This window comes from Lactuca sativa, chromosome 1 (genome assembly GCF_002870075.4).
Source record: "Lactuca sativa cultivar Salinas chromosome 1, Lsat_Salinas_v11, whole genome shotgun sequence".
NCBI classification, from domain to species: domain Eukaryota; kingdom Viridiplantae; phylum Streptophyta; class Magnoliopsida; order Asterales; family Asteraceae; genus Lactuca; species Lactuca sativa.
In genome coordinates this window covers 205591128-205608281 of record NC_056623.2, presented here as the reverse complement: position 1 = coordinate 205608281, position 17154 = coordinate 205591128, and positions in this window count along the sequence as shown.

Here is a 17154-nt window from a genome sequence, read left to right as displayed (position 1 = left end):
CGCGTCTCACGAAAGCCTCACAACCCCAAATCTTGATGTGGTCTAGTTTAGGTACTTTACCAGTCCACATCTCGTGAGGAGTTTTGGCAACTTTCTTTGTAGGGACTAGATTAAGGATATGGGCGGTAGTCTCTAAGGCATACCCCCAGAATGAGATTGCTAGCGAAGCTCGAATCATCATGGGCCGAACCATATCTAACAAGGTTCGATTACGCCTCTCAGCCACACCATTCAACTGTGGTGTCCTGGGAGGTGTCAATTGTGAGACTATCCCACATTCCCTTAGATAGTCAAGGAACTCTGAACTAAGATACTCACCACCACGATCAGATCGAAGTATCTTAATGTTCCTGCCCAATTGATTCTCGACTTCCTGTTTAAATTCCTTAAACCTTTCGAAAGTCTCTGACTTATGCTTGATCAAGTAGACATATCCATATGTACTATAATCACCAGTAAAAGTCAAATAATAACGATTAGCATCCCTTGTGGCATGTTTGAATGGTCCACACACATCCGTGTGTATAAGGTCCAACAAACCTTTACCCCTATCACACGAACCTGTGAAGGGTGACTTTGTCATTTTTCCAAGTAAGCATGACTCGCAACTATCATCTGACTTTAGGTCAAACGATATGAATGATTTACATAATCAACCCATATATTTAATTAGTTATCCTTTGATCACTTAATTAATTCCAAATTAATTCTTTGATCAACTAATCAAATAATATTATTAATATATTAGAACTTATAATATATTAATAATCTCCAAGTGTTATTTCTCTCATTTAGTCTATCCAATTGCATGGTGCCATGCAACCCAAACGGACCATGCCGGGTCCGGTCAAGTACACACCCGAAATAGTTATGGACTTAGACACCTTATCCAACACCGAAGTCCCCATCTAAGATTCATAGTTTCCTCGGATTGGCGGGCTATTACCGGAGATTCATTCAGGAATTCTCTAAGATAGTCGTACCTTTGACCCGACTGACGAAGAAAGTCGTCTTTCGCTGGGGCCCGAGCAACAGGCGGCATTCGAGACACTGAGACAAAGACTATGCGAGGCACCGATCCTCGCCCTGCCCGAGGGCGTGGAGGATTTTGTGGTATATTGCGATGCGTCCTTCGGGTTTAGGCGCCATTTTGATGCACAGAGGGCATGTCATCGCCTACGCCTCGAGGAAGCCAAAGCCTCACGAGGCAAACTACCCAACACATGATTTGGAGTTGGGGGCGGTCGTCTTCGCCCTCAAGATTTGGTGACACTACCTCTATACGGTCCGATGTACCATCTAAATGGACTACAAGAGTTTGAGGTACCTCATGGATCAACCGAATCTGAGCATGAGGTAGCGTCGGTGGTTATACGTGGTGACTCCACTTTTGGAGCAGGTGCGAGAGGCCCAGCTAGAGGCCATGAAGGAGGAACATCGGAAGAGCGAGCATATTGTGGCTCAGGTGTCCTCCTTCGATTACGAAAACCGAGGTTTATTGACATTACACTGCAGGGCGTGGGTGTTGGGTTTTGACAATTCTAACACTTCCTAAGTGTACATGCAACCCTAAATACCTTGGATCTATGTTTTCTCTATTATACATGCAAATAAGAACATCCAAGGTATTATCCTAATCTAGCATACAAAAACTATGAATGTAACAAGATAGAATACATACCTCTTGATGTAGCTTGATGTCTTCAAGCTTTAAGAGCTTAACCCCAATAGTGTGGAAGCCTCAAGTGGAATCACAAATCACCAAGACACCTTGGAATACTTTAGAGAATATGATTACTTGGTTCTCTCTAGTGAAATTTGCTAGCCCTTCTTTAGTGTATCCACACTAGTGCCAATTTCACCAACCAAGGACATCTTTATATACTATGGAGAATAGGGTTAAACCCATGACCTTTCATTTCATATGATCCATGGGTTAAACACTCCATGGACTATCCATGAAAGCTTAGCCCAACCTAAATGAACTTGGCCTATTCCATATATACAAGAGTCCATATTTAATTAGTTCATTTTGATCACTTAATTAATTCTAAATTAATTCTTGATCAATACTAATTAAATAATATGATTCCATATTAATATATTAGAACTTATAATATATTAATATTAATCATAAACATACTATTCTCAAAAGATTATCCATATAAATTGTGTCGGTGAAGTGCAACCCAAATGGACCATGCCGGGTCGGGTCAAGTACATACCAAATATAGTTATGGACTTAGACATTAATCCAACAGTGGGTTCCATACCACGGGGGTGTGCACAAGCATCTGATGGAGGAGGCGCAAAAATCCTGATTCTCGATTTATCCCGAGGCGACGAAGATGTATAGAGATCTTCGACCCAATTACTGGTGGCCCTGCATGAAGCGGGACGTCGCCTTGTACGTAGAGCGGTGCATGACCTACATGAAGGACAAGGCCGAGAACCAGAGGCCACAAGGCAAGATGCAACCGGTAGTCATTCCCATGTAGAAATGGAAAGATATTACTATGGATTTCATCACCAAGCTTCCCAGGATTGCACGGGGAGTGGATTCGATTTGGGTCATCGTGGATCGGTTGACGAAAAGTGCTCACTTCATACCGATCCAGGAGAGCATCTCGGCCGAGAAATTCACCGATATCTACATTCGAGAGGTAGTGGCTCGGCAAAGAGTGCCAGTTTCGGTGATTTCGGACTGAGACGTGCGGTTTACTTCCAGATTCTGGAAGAAGTTTCACGATGAGTTGGGTACTCGTCTGCACTTCAGAACTGCTTTCCACTCGCAAACTGATGGTTAGAGTGAGCGAACCATCTAGACTCTAGAGGATATGCTGCAGGCGTGTGTTTTAGACTTCGGTGGTAGTTGGGAGACTTACCTTCCTTTGGCTAAGTTTTCCTATAATAACAGCTATCATGCGAGTATTGATCATCGTCCCTTTGATATGTTGTACGGAAGGAAGTGCAGGACCCCGATATGTTGGCGTGAAGTCAGACAGAGGTTCATGGGGAGCACCGAAGTGGTACTCAAAAAGACATAGAGGATTCAGCGGGTTAGGTGTAGGCTTCAGATTGCTCAGACTCGGAAGAAAAGCTACGCCGACAAGCACCGTTCGGACTTGGAGTTCTAGGTCAGATTTATGGTCCTCCTAATGGTATCGCCTAGGAAAGGCGTCATTCGATTTAGTAAGCAAGTCAAGTTGGGCCCCAGGTATATTGGACCTTTCAGGTTTATCGCCCGAGTGGGCAAGGTGGCATATAGGCTGGACCTTCCAGCCGAACTCAACTAGATTCAATTTACAATGTAAATTGAAATGCAACACATGCGAATGCTCCTAAAAGTGATGTGTCCCTAAGTGCCACCTACTTGATGATTCCTGAAAAGCATGTAAAACGAGCGTCAACTATAAAAATAGTTGGTGAGTACTCACAACTTTAACAAAATAATATTGGTTCATGAGTTGAAATCAAAGTTTTGATAAAAGTTTCCAATAATAAAAGTATATTGTTAAAAGGAGTAAATAAATTTGTAAACACAGTTCGTTGTCATCATGAGAAATAAACTATGTTGCCCAAAAGAGATGCAACGTTCATATCCTCATGGGAAATAAAGTTTGATACTAAAATGAGTAAACAAGTTTCATTGCTACAAGGAGCAAACAAGTTTGTTACTATAAGAAGCAACCAAGTTTGTTGCTAAAACAAGTAAATAAGTATTTAGTAACAAAAGTTCGTTGTTATAATGAGATACAAAGTCGATTGCTATAATTGATAAACGAGTTTATTGCCATAATAAATAATAAGTTTATTGCCATAATGAGTAACGAGTTTCGTTGCTAAAATAAGTATTCAAGTGTCGTTGCTAACATGGAAATACAAGTTTCATGTCTGCATAAAGATTCGTATGTGCCTCAAGTTTCCATTCATGAGTTCACAACCCAAGCCTAATGACCGAATCATGCCCTATTGACTACTATGTGTATCGCAAACATAGTGTATAAAATGGTAAAATGCACTCAAGCGAATCGTGCGAGTGAGGAGTTGTCTACCTCCTGATAGCACTATCCATAATAACCATAGGCTCAAAAGAGTTAATAAGTTGTGTCTAGAGATTCCAGGGACTTAACTGTGATACAGTCCTCATGAATTAAAGTAACATACACATACATACGAAATATAGCAACCAAGTTTCATACAAGTCAAAATAAATACAACGAACATAAAAATAGCTTAGGACATGCTTTTCCACCCCAAAACATTTAAAAACCGAAAATAGGGGATTGGTGAATACTCACAATATGCATTGAGATGATGCAAATGAGCTAAGATCCACTCGTACCACTATCGATTCCTACAATAATGGTATTCGTCAGTGAGTCTCTAATCGAAATCTAACACTAGTATACTTACTACTATAATAGAATTATGCCAATAATGTGTCAAAATTTAATATTGATAAGTTACAAACATTTTTCTGTGGAAATTAAGTTTCAAATAATCAATTGTTATATAACAATTTAAGTGGAAAATTTTCCATTATTGGAATGTTAAGATTTAACATTTTAGAGGTGTTCCAATGACTAAATATTCAATAACTAAATCAATTTAGTTCTAAAATTTCCCAAAGTTTGCATTTCAGTTTTAATTGAATTCAAAGACCTTAAGATAATTTTTCTTGACTTTTTGATTTGTCTAATTATTTTTCACCATTTAATTCCTTGAATAATCATAAAATCATGGAAAAATAGTAAAAAGTTAATAAAAAAATACCAAACTTCAAATTTTGGTTCTAAATGTTTTAAAAGACTTCTAGATAAATTTTCATGAATTATGGATATGTATAACCATTTTTCATATATTTAATTCTCTAAATAGATAAAAATTCATGAAAACTAGGAATGAGTTAGGAAAATTCCCCAAACTTTTTATAACACTGCCATTACACATAAGTAATCAGTGAAAAATATAAAAATGGATTTCTAAACTGTTTAACCCATTTTTATGATTTTTGTGCATTTATTATAATAAAAATTATAATAAATAGAAAACAGTTTCGAAAAATACCCAAACTTTTGTATTACTGTTACTAAACATTATTAAGCTGGGAAAAATATAAAAATCGATTTCTAAACTGTTTAACCCAATTTATGATTTTTGAGCATTTATTCAAATAAAAATTGAAATAAATATAAAAAAGTTTCCAAAATTATCCAAACTTTTTATTTAACTGTTGTTCTACATAACTAGTATGGGAAAAATATAAAAGATATTTTTCAATGGGTATTTCTATTTTTCCTTGTTTTATCCCCTTAAATAATGTAATCTGTGAAAAATACCAAAAGTGGTTTTCATATTGTATAATCCGGTTTTAAGTATTTATGTGTATTTAAGTGTATTTAACCATAGAAAATAGGAGAAAAATATTATACAGTAAAGAAAAATCATCAAAATTTTTATGTAACCTTCTACTGTACAACCTGATGCTCTGGTAAAAGTTCATGAATTTTGGATAACAGAACTATTTTTCCTATTTTTAGGCCATTATAATTACCAAAAATTGGGAAAAATAGTAAGGCATGTTGAAAAATTCTGAAATTATTTTTCTAAGTCTCCCAACACAGGTAAGAGCTACGAAAATTGTTAGATACAATTTTCACACTCTCTAAAGTGGTTTTGTGATTTATTATACCCAAACAAAAAGAAAATCGAAAATCATACTAAACAGAAACATAAATTGATGCAATTTAGTGAAAGATCATTATTCACTATAGGAGTCATCCATGAATTTATTCCGGATTTATAGACCTCTGGAAGTATTTTATATGATTTATTCCCTATTTTATTGCATTAATTATAATAATTCGAGAAAAACGAATTATCTTCTGGAAATTTACAGAACATCTTATTTTGTTGATGAGAATCTGGGAAAAATCGGATTTGGTCAGAAAATGATCTTTAGATATTTATTTGTGATGAGTTATAAAAACTCTTTGATCGATTAGATCTTTGTAACAGGCAAATAAAGAATGTAAAAAACAGTGAAATAAAACACCAGTATGGATCTGAATGAGTCGAATGATTAGATTCCTCAGCAGAGCTCGACTAAGAAGTTCCGTTGTAGAGGATTCTAGGGTTACAAAACAAGAACGATGAATATGCTTAAAAATTACTTCTCTAATCGTCATGTTCTAGGATGCATGCAAGCATTTATTTATAATAAACCCTACAAAACTCACGGATGGACAGGCCCATACCGGAGATAAACTTGGACTAGCTAACGAGCCCAAAAGACGCAACATCAAACTGGACCTAAAAATCTCCCCCTTTGCGTCAATTTGGAGCGAGACTATTATTTCTTCTTGCTTGGACCAGCTGCTGGAACTTTCTTGGTTGTATCAAACAGACGCGAGATAAGCGCAAGGATAGTCTGTCTGAAGCGAATGTACCATTGAATCATATTGTCAAAGTACTTCTTATCATCCGCTGAGTTCTGCTTGCACCGATGGATGATCCCTAAGACATGTTCCAGACATGCAGTGGTATAGAGATGTTTGTCTGCCAAAGCAAAAAGACATTTCTGGCCTTTGTTTCCGGTAAACATAACGGAGTTTCTCTTTCGGTCTGTCTCTCCCATCTGCATCATGTTTAGGTCACTTGCTGAGCCAACAGGAGATATGGTAGGCTTTTTCTTGAATACGCTCGCTACCTCTTGATCCATCTTGGCTACTTCCATGATATAGCAGACAAGCATCCTCTTGAAGCGGTCAATGATCGGACCATATTCTGCTTCGTTTGTAAGAAGGATATTGTGCAAGATGATCCAGTCGTGTGGATTTAAGTTGGGAAGATCAGCAAGCGAGATGGCATGTTCGGTCTTGGCAGATCCTCTCAGCACCTTAAACCGAACGTTGGTGAAGTTTCCTTCCCTGTACGGCTTTAGAACCCAAACATTGATAATCTTCTGAGCGCTCCATGTTTAGTACTGTGGTTGAGCGACCCTCAGATAGAAATCAACTAAGTCCCGATCAACCTTTGGATGAGGATGAGGGAACTCAGCAATGTTGTCAAAGGCATGGAATACGAACGCCTTTCGGGTTAGTGGCATGTCGAACTGAGAATCGACAGTATTAGAACGATCTAAAGAGATCACCGGTTCTATCCACAAGATGCTAGGTGTTCCGATGGCTTCTTTCAGCAGCTTCTCAAGAGTCCAAGGAGGAAAAAGAGTTTTCCTGCTCTCGAGAAGGTCGTGAGCTTCTTTCTGTCTTCTTTCGGCTTCTTCAGCCTCTCTAGCTACACGAGCGCTGATGTTAGCATCTCTATCTCGACCTTGCTTCTTCAGAAGGTCGGCAATGGTCTCCTTATCATCATCATCGCTTTCCTCAGCAATTTTCTTGCCCTTGTCTTTTACACCCGAACTTGAGGCTTGGCCTGTAGGAGGAGGTTCGGTTGTGTGTGTTGCTGTTGAAGTAGGAGGCGGTTGAGACACATTCTCTTTTTCTCCCCCTTGTTTCGGAATGGACACGAAATCAAGGAGCCCTTCAATCTTGCTCAATAGAGAGAGGGCAGGAGCAAGCTTTTCTGCAAGGTCACGCCTCACAGAATAGTTGAGTATCGGGTCATGTGCTTCCAAGATGTTGGAGATAGCTGAGTGGACATCCAAAACACACGAAGAAATTATCTCTCTTTCAGATCGAAGAGACTCAATCTCCTTTTGAGAGTTGGAGAGTTTAATACTCTTGACCTTAAGAGCGGTGGTCTTCCTAGCAAGAGCATCCATGAGGGAGTTCTCAGCAGCTAGATCTTCTTGAAGCTTGGCGAGGCGCTCCTCAATGGTCGTCTTGAAAGCTGAGTTGTCGTCTGAGAGAGTTTAACGAAGAGAAGCAAACGACTTCAGCTCTGATGCAACTGATGTAGCCAGCTGGTTGACAATGGGTTCCAGCTTCGATTTGGTGGCTTCAGCATTTTCCTGTAATGACTGTAACAACGAAGAAGCATCAGTGAATAGTTTATCGACTTTTCGGGTCGCTGCCTCATAGGATTTGGTTGAGGCATCAATGGCTGCAGTGGCGGAGTCAAGAGAAACTTGATGAGCTTTGGAAAAAGCATCAACAATTTTTTGAATAGCAGCTTCAGAGATGGAGGACTGTGATGAAGAAGAGGAGGCGATGAGCGAGTCTATCTTGTCGTGGAGCTCCTTGAGATGCCTCTTTGTGACAGGAGCATCATCGTCGTCGTCACTCTGTACCTGAAACGGACTGTAATAGACCGAATCGAAGGTCATGTCCTCCCCGCCAAGGAATGGTTCTTCACTCTCTGCTGCATGAACAGGAGATGATGGTGGTGGTGAAGCTGGAGGTTCGGTAGTAAAGGTAGGTTCAGGTTGGGTTGTATGTTCGGTAGTTGGTGTGGGTTCGGGTGCTGAGGTGGCTTTGGGTGCGTCAGTATGAGCCCCCGTATCAGATACGTTGGTTCTTACTTCTGCAGTGGTGGTTGTTGCTTCAGTAAAGATGGGAGGGGGTACTGGGATGGAGGTGGAAGGTATTTCAGTGGTGGAAGTTATGGGGGAATAGAAATAGGAGTGGTAACTGGTGGAGAGGAAATTGGAGAAGTGTAAAAGTGAACTTCTGGTGTAGGCGAGCATGGTGGAGTGTTACCACGAGGAGATCCATCAGAATCAGAACCCTCTTCCTCAGATTCGCTTGAGGAGGAAGCGATAATCAGCATTCGCCTTGGTTGGGTTTTTCTCTTCTTCATCGGAGGGGACTGAGCAGCCTTGGTGGTTTTTCGTTTCTTGGGAGAAGGGCCTTTCCCTCCCTTTGCAATCTGCTTGTCTTTGCCCTTGTCATTCTTCTTTCCTCTTGGGGCAGGCTTGTCAGCCTCATGAATAGACGTGAGCATCTCTGGAGTAAGCTCTCTCGGACCAGAGCGTCGAAACTCCTTGTATGTTTTCATGATCCGTCTGTCAGCAGGAACGTCTCCATACATCGACTCTGGGATTGAGCCATTGAATTGGAACTTGGAGACATCAGAGACAATGATCTTCGTGGTATGTAAAGTACCAATCGAAGACATTGGAGAACCAGCAACAATGGGGATGTGGTACTTGTCCATCACCCATTTAGTAACAAGAGTCCAGAAACGAGCGTAAGAAATCTCGGAATGACGAGATGTAGAAGATAGACTCTGAATGAGCTGTTGCCAAAGGACCGACCCGTAGTCCAAATTGATACCGTTGTAGATCCCGTACAGAATCGAGATGAATAGACGACTTGCTCCGTCCGATCCAGCACTGCGTTCAGACAGCCCCTTGAACAACACTGTAAATAACCCATTCCACTGAGGAGGCAGGCACGATTTCTTGAATTTCGTGACCGTTGTGAGCACCTCAGTATACCCCATGTTGTAGAACATATTGAAAAGATGACCCATTGGAATGGTTTCAGGGTTAACCCTATGTGAATCAGGTTCAAACCCTAATAGTGAGCAGAATCTCTGCTTGGAAATTGATGCCTTGTGATTGAACCCGTCGAAGAAAATCCGATCGACGACCTTGTCGTAGTGAGCGGTGGCGAAAATCTATGATAAGAACTCCATGGGAACTGCTTCAGCTCTGGTGAGAGCAGGAGCAATCAGCGAGTACTTCAGACATTCGATTATCGGGAACATGAAAGCATCGTATGCATGGGGAGTAAGATTGATGATCAAACTCTGTTAGGGATGAATCGGCAGGATGTGTGAAGTAGCGTGAACTGATGAAGAATTCGCCATTGTTGTGAAGAAGATGGGAGAGATGATGAACAGTAGAATGCTTGAAGGTATTCTTACTCTCTGAAAATTGGGTGCAGTAAAGAGGTAAACAATGGTTTACGTTACTTTTTATACTGTGGGTAGAGGAGAGAGAAAAATCTTTCCCAAATCTTCGAGTGAAATATGAAGAGTTTTTCGGAGGTGATTGATGCGTGACAGTTAGTATCACCGATGATTACGCATGAGAGAGAGTGTCAGTCCTGATTCCCACGCCTTCCCATCAGGCGCCAATTGTAAATGAAACGGTTCCAATTCGCACGCCTGGCCTTCTAGCGCCGTTTGAAAATCAAATCGATTGGACTCCTGCCTGAGTCAACAACTTATCATCTTATCCTTTTAGAGTTAACGTCATCTTTAAAACAAAATTACCCACGTGGATCAATATTAACCACAACCCTTTTATAACCTCACATCCAAAAAAAAAATTGCCTTGTAACTGATGAAACCGGAATCTTGGAAAATCAAAAAGATTTTCGTGCTTAGTGTGTAAAAGAAAAAGAAATAAAGCAACACATTTGAGGGATTATGTGATGTCAATAAAGACACGAAACAATGGATCCCGGGCACGAATCTCTTCCTTCAAAGTCAAGAGAGACTTTAAAGTGTTTGTGTGGTTTCCCGTTGAATAACGATCAGACACTTATTAAGAAGTGTTGAAAGGCTTCTTTTAATTAGGCTTATTTGGGTGGCTTTCGCTTCAATTCAGAATTCTTGATCTTGATATAAGACAGAAATCGAACGAAGTCCTTGTGAGACCAGTGTAGTCTGTTGAACAAGTAGGTTGGAGATAATTTAAGTGGCAAGGTAAAATAATGTATGTAAAATCTCAAAAAAAAAAATAAAACTGGATTCCAAGGGAAGAAATGTTATTGGATTTAACAATTTCATAGAAATCACACATAGGGAAATTAGAGATTTCATAGTGCATACCCATGGATAAGTCCGTCAATTCATTAGTAAAAGCTAGAGCAAATTTATTGTTCACCGTCAATGCATAGTAGGTATTGGATTGTGGGTTTCACTTAGCATCTAGTGGCACGAAGCTAAGATCATAAACATAGAAATTGTATAACCATAAACCTCAGTGGTAATATCTGAGAGTCTCAAGGGTTACGTTTGTGAAGCGAGTGAGATGGAGAAAATTAGTGTAGATGGTGTAAAGAAACCAACGTACCTCTGCTGTTAAAATAGGGACCAAGCAGAAAAATCTTATCTCATGTGAGAAGAGAGTTAGGTAGCTCATGATTAGAATAAATATGAGAGCCTAATTGGGAAGACAAGGTTTGTTTGTACCAAGTCAGTAAGGCTATTATTCAGAATATGGTGAGGCTTTGGACACATACAGCAGCATGCTTCTGGGGACACTTAACTAGTGAAATGATTTCCCCACAAATAGACACACAAAAAGATAAGACACAAAAGAAAACAAAATAAAAAAATATTTGTGGAGTTTTGGAATTTACGAAAAGAAAATAAGAAAAAGAAAAAAATATTTTTGAAATTTTTAATTTAAAAAAATGAGACAAAAAATTTTTTTTGGAATTTTTGAAAATAAAAAAATGAGACACAAAAAAAATTGGATACAAAAAAATTTGGAACCGAACCCGAGCGTTCGGTCTATTTCGGTTAAAGAAAATTTTTTGGAACCGAACCCGAGCATTCGGTCTATTTCGGGTGCCAAAAAAATAAGTTTGAAAAAGAAAAGAACTTTGATAATAAGATAAATGAATTTGAGAAAATAATACAAAAAGTTTACAACCAAAGAAACTACCTTTGAGAGATAAGCGAACATCAGATAATAGGACCGAACCCGAGCGCTCGGTTCATTTCGGTATACCAGAACAAGACCCGAACCCGAGCGTTTGGTTCATTTCGGCACACATGAGACCCAAACCCGAATGTTCGGTCTATTTCACTTCCAACTTTTTAATTTTGAGAAGTAGCCTTTGGTACTGACTCTGATTCCATCATTCCTAGCCCTTGTAGAATTTTGTTGAAAGATGCTTCAGGAAGAGCTTTGGTGAAAATGTCAGCCAGTTGATCAGTGGTTCGAACAAAGTGAATTTCGACGTTCCCATCTTCCACATGGTCCTTTATGAAGTGATACCTCAGTGCTATATGCTTGGTCTTGGAATGTTGCACTGGGTTATGATAGATCCTAATTGCACTTTCTGAGTCGCAATATAGTCAGATCTTTTTCATATTGATTCCATAGTCCTGGAGCTGGCTTTGGATCCAAATCACATGAGATGTACAGGAGGCAGCTGCGATGTACTCAGCTTCGGCTGTAGACAGAGATACACAAGTATGTTTATTTGATTGCCAGCTAACCAACTTCCCGTCTAGGAATTGGCAGCCTCCAGTGGTGCTTTTCCTATCTAAACCACAACCTCCAAGGTCTGCATCTGAGTAGGCTTGAACGAAGAAACCTGAGTTTGATGGATACCATAAACCAAGAGAGGTGGTTCGTTTCAGATACCGGAGTATGTTTTTCACAGCAAGCATATGGGGTTCACGAGGATTCGCCTGAAATCTAGCATAGTAGCAGACAGAAAACATTATATCAGGCCTGCTAGGAGTAAGATACATTAAAGAACCAATCATCTGGCGATATAACGTAATATCGATTGCCGGTTTTTCCAAGGATGGAGTGAGCTTGGTGCCGAACGCCATTGGAACTTTAACCTTTGAGTCTCCCATCATGCCAAATTTGGCAAGAAGAGTTTTGGTGTAAGCTTCCTGGTTGATAAAGATGCCTTGGGGTCCCTGTCTAATATTTATACCAAGGAAAAAGTTAATCGGACCCATTGAGCTCATTTCAAATTTAGTCTCCATCAGGTTTCTGAATTCAGCTGTTAAGCTAGGATTCGTTGAGCCAAAGATGATATCATCGACATAGATTTGAACAATCATAAGGTGGTTACCTTCCTTCTTACGAAAGAAGGTTGGGTCAACCGAACCTTGTTTGAATTTTGACATCTTTAAAAACATGGTTAGCGTTTCATACCATGCCCTAGGTGCTTGTTTCAGACCGTAAACCGCCTTGTCTAGAATAGAACAGTGATTGGGGTACTTTTCATTAGCAAATCCAGGAGGTTGCTCCACGTAAACTGTTTCTTCAAGTTCTCCTCTCAGAAAGGCGCATTTCACGTCCATTTGGTAGACCTCAAAGTTCTTGTGCGCAGCATAGGCCAAAAATATTCGAACAGATTCCAGCCTCGCTACCGGAGCAAAAGTTTCCTCATAATCAATTCATTCCTCCTGACAGTAGCCTTTGACCACGAGACGAGCTTTGTTTCGAATCACATTGCCTTCCTTGTCCATTTTATTTCTAAATACCCATTTGAGACCAACAACTGAGGCGTCTTTAGGAGTTGGAATGAGGCGCCAAACCTTATTTCTTTCGAACTCGTTGAGTTTATCTTGCATAGCTTGAACCTAGTCAGTGATCAAGAGCAGTATTTACTGTCTTCGGTTCAACTTTTGAGACGAAAGAATTTAACATGCAGAACTCTACTTTGGAGAATAGACATGTTTGCTTTGCCTTCAGTTGAGATCGGGTCAGGACCTTTTCAGAGACATTACCCACTACCTGGGATACAGGATGATCTCTAGTCCACTTAACAAGAGGAGGGTAATTTGGATCATAGGATGGATCCAATTCAGCATTCACCATTTCTTCCAATTCAGATTGACTATCGTCATCGTAGAACATATCGGCATTCTCCCCCTCGACTGATGGGCTTTCCGGTGTAGCTGGACTTTCTGGTGCTACAGGACTTTCGGGTATTGATGAGCTTTCGGGTGGTGTTGAGCTTTCGGGTGCAGTTGAGCTTTCGGGTGCAGTTGAGCTTTCGGGTGGAACTAGAATGGAATTCTCCCCCTCAACTTATGAGCTCGACTGCTTTGAAGAAGATGGATTCTCCCCCTCAACCGAAGCACCATGCTTTGGAGGTTCATTTGGAATATTTTCTCCTTCACCTATTCGTTTCGTGGCATTTTCGACGATTTGTTTCAGATGGTCGACTTTGTTGTCTGCTGCCTTGGCTTCCGAGAGAGTAACTTTCTCCTGTTCATCGAATAGTTCTACAAACTGCTCAAACAAATTAGCAATCGAGGCCGTGACTTGACCTGTTTGAGTGAAAATCTCTCCAATTGCTTCTTCAGTAGCCTTCGGCTTCTTGACATAGCTATCATCGAAAGTCACATAATACGTTTCTTCAATCTTCCTCGAAAGCTTATTTAAAATGCGGTATGCTTTTGAAGTAAGAGAGTATCCTAGAAAAATTCCTTCATCAGCTTTAACGTCGAACTTGTTACGATGTTCTTTAGAGTTGAAGATGAAGCATCGTGAGCCGAATACATGGAAGAATTTAACGTTCGGCTTCCTGTTGTTGATGATCTCATAAGGAGTAAGAGAGAAACGCTTGTTGAGATAGGACCTATTCTGCGTGAAACATGCTGCAGCAATAGCATCAGTCCAGAAATATAAAGGAAGAGAAGCGAAACTTAGCATTGTTCGGGCCGCCTCACACAAGGATCGCTTTCGTCTTTCGACAATACCGTTCTGTTGAGGTGTGTAGGGAGCTGAGAAGTTGTGACTGGTTCCTTTTTCTGCGAAAAGTCTTCAAATTCTTTGTTTTTGAACTCCAGTCCATTGTCGCTCCTGATGTTGCGAATGACTTTTCTCAGTTGCACTTCAACCTGCTTAATAAACATCTTTAGCTTATGAGTAGCCTCGGATTTGTGCTTCAAAAAGAACACCCATGTCAAACGTGAAAAGTCATCAACAATAACAAGAATATACTTGCTACCACCAATGCTTTCGATGGATGATGTACCACATAAGTCAATGTGAAGTAAGTCAAGTGGTTCAACAACTTTAGTGTTTATAATGGATGGGTGACTTTGACGACTCTGCTTCCCCATTTCACACGCAACACACAAATGTTCTCGATCAAACTTGAGCAATGGGAGACCCCTAACATGACCTCCTATGACAAGCTTATTGATGTCTTTGAAGTTAAGGTGTGAGAGCCTTCGGTGCCACAACCAGCTTTCGTCAGAATGTGCTTTGGATAAAAGACATATAGTTGGATTTCCTTTGATAGGTTTGAGATAGAGAGGAAACATTTTGCCTTTGCATTCTGATTTTAGAATCACCCTTCGTGTTTTCTTCTCTATGATTTTTGAACCCTCATCGTCAAATGAAACTTTGAGACCGGTACCTCCTACTAGTTGAGATACACTGATGAGATTATGCAGTAGCCCTTCAACGTACGCCACCTTTCTTATTGTGATGTCTCCATTGGTTATCATCCCATAACCCTTTATCGTTCCATATGAGTTGTTCCCGAACTTGACATTCCCACCATTATGAAGAGATTGAAATTCCCTTAGCTCTTCTTTCCTTCCTGTCATGTGACGTGAGCAGCCACTGTCAATGTACCATTCTTCGTCGAACTGCTCGTCACTTATAACCTACAAAAATTAAGCAGATTTAGGAACCCAAAGTTTTTTGGGTCCATGTGAGCCTTTCACAGGAACAGGTATAGTAAGAGAAACATCAACAAGATATGTTCTTTTTATTAAAGTTGTTTCATCTTTCTTCTTAATGGTGTATACTTTGATTTTGTTAGGATTAGTTATAGTCGTTTTGGTTTCAGGTTTTGGCGTTTGGGCCTTGGACTGATTTTGATCATCCTTAACTGAGGAAACCTTCGATTTTCCTTTCAAGTTCGTTGAATATTTTGGATTTTGAGCTGGAACTGAATTAGGTTTAGAATGAGAGGAATCAGAATGAGAGAATTTGGACTGAGAATTTTTCCTGACGTGAGGTTCTAAGTGACCCTTTTGTTTTTGGTCATTAGAGGAACCGAACCTTGAACTTTAGTAGCTTTTGCTTTCGGAACCGAACCTATGTTGGATAAGGTGTCTAAGTCCATAACTTATTTGGTATATACTTGACTCGACCCGGCATGGTCCATTTGGGTTGCATTTCATCCGAACTATTTATGGATAATTTTATGAGAGTTATACGCATATGTTTATTAATATATTATAAGTTATAATATATTAATATGAAGTTAAGTTATTTAATTAGTTGTAGTCTTAAATTAATTATGAATTAATTTAGATATTAAAAGGAAGACAAATTAGATTATGGGCTATTGGTTTTATATAGTGTGGGCTAATACTCATTTGTTAATGGGCTAGGCTTATATGGAAGTCCATGGATGATCCATGGAGCTTTTAACCCATGGATCCTTGGAAAGGAAAAGACATGGGTTATTAGGGTTTCACCCTCACCATGCACACTATATAAGCATGCTTATAGAGCATAAAATGGTACTAGTGAACTAGTGTGTGGGCTTGTGTGTGGCCGAAAATACAAGAGTGTGTATACTCTCTCAAAGTTTTCGAAGTGTTTGTGGTGATTTGTGATTCCATTTGAGGCATTCACATTATTGGTGCTTGGCCCTCAAACTCCAAAGAATCAATCCCATCAAAAAGGTATGTAATCTCTTCTAACTCTTTTATGTTTAAAAGTAACCCATGCCATGTTAGATAGGTTATGAACCTTGGAAAATTATTATTTTGCATGTATTTAGACAAACATAGATCCAAGGTTTATTAGGGTTGCATGCACACTTAGGAAGTGTTAGATTGCTCAAAATCCAACAGTGGTATCAGAGCCTAGGCTTGCTTGTTTGATACTTGATGCAAATAGTGAAAAAGGTTGAAATTGTTGCTGTCTGACGATTGGACTCGCCGAGTACAAGGCAAAATTCATCCTACTCGCCGAGTAGGTTCGTGCACTCGGCGAGTAGAATGAACAGAATGTAGAATTTCGACTTTTGCTGCTGCAAATGGACTAGAAACATTACCCTAAATTGTTTTGGTGTTTTAAAACTTATTTTAGTTGGTGTAATGGTGGTTCTAATCCATTTACAATAGCATATATCAAAATTCCATGATTTTATGTGTTCATATAATTCTTGAAATTTTGATGATCATGTTCATGTTCTTATGAATTTAGAAAATGATAGGAATTATTTGCTGAATTGTTTAGAATTAATTCTTGATCATTTATGTGTTTTAATGGAGTCCATAATTTGTCCTCAAGTTATGGATTTCCAAAGGTCACTTTTATTTAACACACACTTAAAACACATAAGTTACATGAAAATGAAGAGTCTTCATTTTTATGAACCTTTAATTCATAAGTTATGAAATGAAAAGTTTTGCATAGTTACAAAACTTGCCCTCAAGTTTTGGAATTTGTAAAGTTTCACACACTTTAATAAACTTTAATTCCAACCCTTAGAGTTTTAATGG